This window comes from Sciurus vulgaris (genome assembly GCF_902686455.1).
Source record: "Sciurus vulgaris genome assembly, chromosome: 2".
Lineage (NCBI taxonomy): Eukaryota > Metazoa > Chordata > Mammalia > Rodentia > Sciuridae > Sciurus > Sciurus vulgaris.
The window spans coordinates 193,557,411-193,563,872 of record NC_136462.1 but is presented as its reverse complement, the minus strand read 5'-3'; the positions used below and the strand labels follow the sequence as shown (position 1 = coordinate 193,563,872).

General features: G+C 65.6%; 1 long non-coding RNA gene across 1 annotated transcript; it reads right to left on the bottom strand.

Moving 5' to 3' along the window:
• Window positions 1-690: 690 nt before the first annotated feature.
• On the bottom strand, window positions 691-3,900 carry LOC306653929. The gene is made up of 3 exons (XR_013761834.1): window positions 3,220-3,900; window positions 1,356-1,473; window positions 691-816 (listed from the first exon to the last, which is right to left on the bottom strand). It is a non-coding gene; the product is annotated as an uncharacterized lncRNA (long non-coding RNA).
• Window positions 3,901-6,462: the final 2,562 nt, after the last annotated feature.

Below are 6,462 nucleotides of genomic sequence, written 5' to 3'. Positions count from 1 at the left end.
GTGTTGGGCACAGGGCAGCTGCTCCGCACAGCTTATCTCTCTCCCCCGGGCCCTGCAGGGCTAGGCCGGAGGAGGCAGAGGGTCGGCCAAGCCCGGGCTCCATCCCCTCGGGCTCTTGCCTGGGCCGGTCCACTCACCTCTCTGGTGCTGGTGTCCTGACCTGTGCGCCCTGTGTCCTTCCCGGCCTGGAAGAGGGAGCCCCCGGGGCATGTTGTTGCTCCCTCTTCCAGGGGTGGAGGCTGAGGCCCGCGAGGCCAGCAACTGCCTGGGCCAGGACCTCACGCCTGCCCCTCTGAGCTGCGGCTCTGGGTCCGTGGCCAGCCCTGGACCCCACCTCCTCCGCCCGGCCGGCCCTGCTCCGCCCCAGCCCCGCCTGGCCCAGGACTGGCCCAAGTATGTGCACAGACCCGTGAGCGCAGAGCCGGGGTCCCCAGCTGCCCGGGCAAGTGCAGGAGGGAGTGGGTGACGGAAGGTGTGCGTGGCCGTGACCCCCGTGCGCCCTTCCCCACAGAGGCAGGGGTGGCAGGGTGCCGCGGGGTCCAAGCCGTGTGACTCCAGTGTCCCCGTCTGCAGCAGGGCACGGTCATGGTGGCACGGCCTCCTCAGCTTTGTGCAGCACAGCGGGCACCTGCATCAGACGTGGGCATGGGCAGTGGCTCCCGGGAGGAACGGCCCCTGCTATGCGGGACTCGGCCACCTGGGTCCCTCAGGCCACGCGGCCCCTCGGGAGCTGGTGAGCAGGGGAGCCCTGCCTTGTGCCCTGCTGGCCGTGAGACCCTGGACAAGTGACAGCCTCCCTGGACCTCGGCCTCCATCCTGGAATAGAAGCAGAGACTGTCCCCACCTGGTGGCCTTGTGACGTCCTGAGCCAGCAAACCAAGGTCAGGCTTACCGCTCTCCAGGAGCCACCGCCAAGGAGGGTCTGGTGGCTCTGCCTGATTTACAGGGACTCAAGGTCTGGAAGGGACGCGGGGTGGAGGAACCCTGGCCTCCACAGAGGGCGTTTAGGAAGCAGGCCCAGGGATGGAGCCAGGGTCAGCGTCTCCTGAGGCAGGAGGCCCTCGGATGCCGGTCGTCGCAGCCATCCCTGACCTTGGCCACGTCGTATCCAGCAGCAGGTCCCGCCAACCCCACCTTCAGCACAGATCTGGAATCGGAGGCCATGGGCTTCTCCCTGCCCCTTGCCCCAGCACCTGCACAGCCACCCCTAGGCCTGTCCATCTCTGTCTTTTCCTGGGCCATGGGAGACACCTCCTTCCTGACTGCTCGACCCCACCAGCCCAGCCAGAGGGACTCTTTCAGAACAGTCAGATCATGCCCTCCTCTGCTCAGAACCCTCTATGGCTCCCACCTACCTAGTCAGAGTGGAGGTCCTTCCCATGCTGGGCAAGGCTCTGTGCCCTCTACCCCTCACCTCTCTGACCTCGTGTCCTCCCTCGATGCCCCTCACACTGCTCCAGCCACACCTGCCATCTGCACACGACCAGACACAACCCACCTCAGGGCCTTTGCGCGTGCCAATTCCCCTGCCCTTCCTCCTGAACTCCCCGCAGCACAATCTCTCCGCCTCTTTTGAGTGTGCGCCCAACTACTCTCTGGAGGGCCTCCCCCTGCCTCCCACTCCCCAGGTTAGACGCGCCCCTCCCGAAGCTCTCCCCCTTCCCTGGCTCACTCCCCCTTAGCACACATTGCCAGCTGACCCAGGAGATGATGCCCTGTCCCTGTCTCCCTCCACCCTCTGCTATCTCCGCAGCGGCAGCACCACCAGGGCAGGGATTAGCCCACTCCACGTGGAGACGGACAACCATGAGTGGCAGGTGTCTGTCACCTGACATCCGCATGGTGGACTGGCCAGGGCGGGCAGGAACTGGAGGCCCAGACGGAGGCTGAGAGGACTGGGAGTCACTGGGGGGCAGCCGGGAGGGGCCTCAGGTGAGAGAGGGAGTCGGGCTGCTTCCGGCCTGAGCGCTGCCAGGACGGAGCTGCCTGTCAGGATCCGCAGAGGCCACAGCACTGACCAGGGACCGGGGACCCAGCAGAGGGAACCGAAGTCCCTGGCCTCGCTCAGGGACTCCAATGCCAGCACTGCCACCAACCTAGCAGGAAACAGCTGGCGACGTCCCTCCCTGAGCCTCGCTTTCCCCATCTGGGGTGACGCCCCTGAGGCCGTGCAGCTCCATGAACTTGTGCCTCTGCCCTGCCCGGCACCCAGTGGGCCCTGGGCCAAGGCCGGCTCCCTCCTGCCCTGCCCAGGCTGGCCGTCCGCAGGGGCTGGACTGCAAGCGATGTTTTCAAGGTGGCTCTGGTGGCCTGGCCGCGGGGAGACCACAGCACGCCGCAGCCGCTTCCTTGAGGCGGGGAGTGGCGGGTCCCTGGCCTGCCGGGTGACCCTTTGTGTGGAGCACGTGGGTCACCTGATTCTGTTTATAAACTTAGTGCTGACCTTTCCGCGGCCGGGAGGCCGGGGCCCTGCCCGCCCCGGTTTCAACACCTCCAGGCCCCACAGCTGCCCGCTGGCCGGGTATTTTTAAACCCTGGCCTTGGCCAACCTCTGCCGCATTCCTGTGGGGCTGGGCCCGGGAGCGGGTTTGGGATTCACTGAACAATAGACATCAGCTCTAGGTGCTGCGCAGGCGCGGAGCCGGGACCCCTCCGGGACCCCTCCCAGGCTGGAGACTGAGCAGCCTGAAGCAGGGCCGGGGGACAGTTCCAGCCCACAGGGCCACAGGGCCCGCGGGTCCCGGGCATGGCCAGGTGGGCCCAGGGGGAGGCTCCAGGGAGGCCGGGACTGGGGGGACCTGCCAGCAGCTCGGCCTTGTCTGATGGGCGGTGACCTCTTGTTTCGGCCTCTGAATTGGCCGGGGTGTCCAAGATTGGCCTGGTGTGAGATTTTGTGCAAAAAAACCACAAAACACTCTTGGCTTTGAAACGTTGGCAATGGACTTTTTAAAATGTCAAAAACATCCTCAGAGCCAGCTGGAGGCCGCCTGCGTGGGCTGAGCCCCCAGCAAGAGGTGGTCCCTGGGAGAGGCTCCCGCCGTCCTGGGTCCCCAAGCGTGGCCTGTGTGCCTGCTGGAGGCGCTTCCGCTGCGCTGGGAAACAGCAGGAGCAGGTGAGCAAAGTCCCGTCCCTTGGCCCAGGGAGTCTCTTCCCAGTCCTCAAAGTCTGCGGGCCAAGGTTCCTCTGGGCCTCACTGAGCCGTCGATCATCTGGACTCACCATGAACTAAATGCAAGCTTTTGCAAAGGTAGCCACTGCGGGAAGCTCTCCGCTTCCTGAGTAGCTGGCGTCTGGGCTCCTGCGGGGGTTGACATGGACGCCTCCCGTCCCATCTGGACTGCGCCCTGCCCCACGCCGCACAGGGGGCCTTCCCGGCTCCCAGGTCAGTGAAGTCCCACCAGCACCTGGGAGTCGGCCCAGGCCGGGAAGCGGTGTCGCCGCGTCACAGAGACTGGTAAATGTAAAGCTCGGGCTTCCTGCCAAGAGCCAGGTAAAAACTCATGCTGCTGAAGGCGTATCCGCCAGACAGTGCTGGCCATGCGGGAGAAGGGAGCGCCCAGGGTGGGCTAGGGATGGGTGGGTCGGGAGGCTTCTCTGAGGACAGGAGGTGTGAGCAGGGTCTTGGACGGAGTGGGGCAGGGCCAGACGCCTGGCAGGAGGGGTTCAGGCAGAGGGACAGCGTTTCCCCTGGAGCGAGCTTAGCTTGCTGTTCAGCAACGGGAAGGAGACAAGTGTGGCAGAAGCAGAGGAAGTGGAGGTGGGTGGGCGAGGGTCAGATTACACAGGGTCTTCCAGGACACAGTGGGGAGGAGGATTTTCACTTGAGGAGAGGCGGGGTCCTGGGGGTTTAAGCAGGGGCGTGAGGTGGCGTGGTTTGTCCTCTAAGACATCTCCTCCGGCCGTGTGGGTACAGTGGCACGGAGCTGGAAGCCAGAACCCCGGGGAGGAAGAGGCAGTTGTCGCAGGCCCAGGTCTGAGGACAGTGGCGGCTGCATGTGCTGGTAGCCGTGAAGGCGGGACAAGGACATGGACTTGGGTGGACGGTGGGCCCTTGGCGTCCGTAGGGGGTCGGCCCAGCACCCCTGCATGCCCCATGCAGGGACGTCAGGTGCCTTGCGTACCGTGGCGTGGGGTCCTCCCGGAACCCCTCCCTCCGCTGGCTCCACGGTCTCCAGAGGATTTGCCCTTGACCAGGGTCAGTGCTGGGGTCAGTGCGCAGCCTCGGCCTGGACGCGCCAGTGCAAGGCGATTCCTTTTCTGGACGTTCCCACCTGAGGCTGCTGAACTCACCGATGAGAATCCATGGACACCTAGGGTCACTGTCACGTGTCGGTCCAGCTGGGGACGCTCGTGGTGGACGCCGTGAAGGCAGAGGGAAGGGAGCCAGGCTGGGCCAGGGTGGGGGCACCTGCAGGTGGGTGTCGGGCGGGGCTGTTCCAGGAGGGAAGCCGAGGCGGGGAGGGCACAGGCCCAGGGAGGCAGCCACCGGGCAGTCCCAGCAGCGAGGTCTCCGAGGTTGCCACAGCCTCAGGCCCGGCGCAGGGGGACGCAGGCCTGGAGGGAGGCCCCCTGGGCGCAGCTGGCGAGGGGAGGAGGAGAGGCCAGGGAACGCAGGCCGAGGCGGAAGCCAGAGGCTCGGTCCTCTGGGGGAGTCGTGATTTCCTTTGACAGACCCAGGGCCTCGAGTTGGGAGGCCAGCCTGGAGGAGGCGGCGGGAAGGCCGGGGCAGATCACAGCAGAGAGGCTGCTCGGGCTGGAGGAGGCTGCTGGGCTGCCAGGCGCCAGCGCGGCAGCAGGCACAGGTGGCCCTTGAGCACCATGGACGCAGCCTGAGGCCTGGCCCTGCCGCCAGCTCCTGGGAGACTTTTTTGCTCAGGAACCGGGAAAACCAAATACCCCTGAGGGGTGGCACGGAGGCCGGACCGTCAGCACTTGGGTTCCTCCTGCTTGGAAGTGGCGGCCACTTCCGGGGACCCAGGGGTGACAGCACGCGTGGGTCTGGTGTGGACTTGGGCGTGGGCAGCACAGCACTCTCGGGAGGGGTGTGGGTCTCCGTTCGGCTCCCGTCCTGCTGTGGGCGGGTCCTTGTGCCACAGCCTGCCGGGTGGCCCTGGGCCAGTCGCTGACTTTCTGGACCTCAGTTTTCCCACCGTGGGAAGGGATGACGGGGCGGCACCGGCGGGAGCATGGCTCTCCGGCCTCCTGGGATCCTCGCAGGAGGAGATGAGGCCAAACACCGGCTGTCTAGCTTGCTGGCCGGCACACGCGACAATCAGCGTCAGCCGTCAGTCATTATTGGCAAAGTCATGATTGGTCATCGGTCACGAGCTGCATGCCCGACTTAGAGCCCTGAGTGAGGGTCGCTATCAACCCCAGTTACTGACGGGGAGGCTGAGCCTGGGCTGACCCGCTGGCTTCGCACCAGGCGCGGCCTCGAAACTGTTCTTAACTTCCAGGCTCAGCCTCCCCTAGGCCAGGGCTCACTCCAGACGCAGGGACGAGCCCTCTGTGTGAACCCAGCACAGGTCCACACCGGGGGACCCCCGCCTTTCCGGGGCTACACCCCTGTAGACAGGAGGCAGACGGAAGTTGCTCCAGAGAAGCCCAGGACCTGAAGAAGCAGCCATCCGGGGCCAGGCGGGGACCTCCCCGGAATCAGGAGTCCAGCTGGGTACCCATGTCCCATCAATAAATATGCCCCAGAATAGCTCCCTGGCCCAGCCAGGGAGGAGGAGCGGGACGTCCTGTTCCCGTCAGCTCTGGCCAGGATGACCATGCACTTGGCCTCCCTGCCTGAGGTTGCTGGAAGAGGCCAGAGCTCACGCTGCCGGAGGCCTCACGGGAATGAACCGGGCTCCCAGACACCATCACCCCCACCTCGGACACTGGAGCTTCCCGACTGCCTGCTGGCGAGGCCGATGACTGTAGATGGAACGGGGCCCACCCCTTCGCAGGTCTCCAGGGTTCCGGTCCCAGCTAGGACAGTTCCTAGCTGTGTGACTCTGGGAAAATCACTCCCCCTCTCTGAGCCTTATTTCTCTCACTGGGAAATGGGATGGGCACTTCCTAAGGGGTGGTTGTGATGGAGTTCACGCACACCAGGGGCAGTTTGTGGACGTTGGGGACGTGCTTAGGACCCACTCCCCGCCTCATCACCCCTGCCGTGTAAACCCAGCGGGGAGGCCAGGAGCTTTGCCTGTGTTCACGGTGACCTCCAGGACCTGAGGGACACGAGAGAGGTCAGACCCTCGGCGATTCTGACGTCTTCACGTGAATTGGAAGAAGCTCAGCAACACCTGGTGTGGTCACAGGGGGTCTGGAGGAAGCAGCTGGGTCGGGTCAGGGAAGGACAAACCGCAGGGCAGGAGGGCACAGCAGGCCCGAGCTGGGCAGGCCGCCCGCAGCCGGGAAGCTGGGGACGGCGCGCTGGTGGCAGTCCGGGGTCGGGGGCGCTGCTGCCTG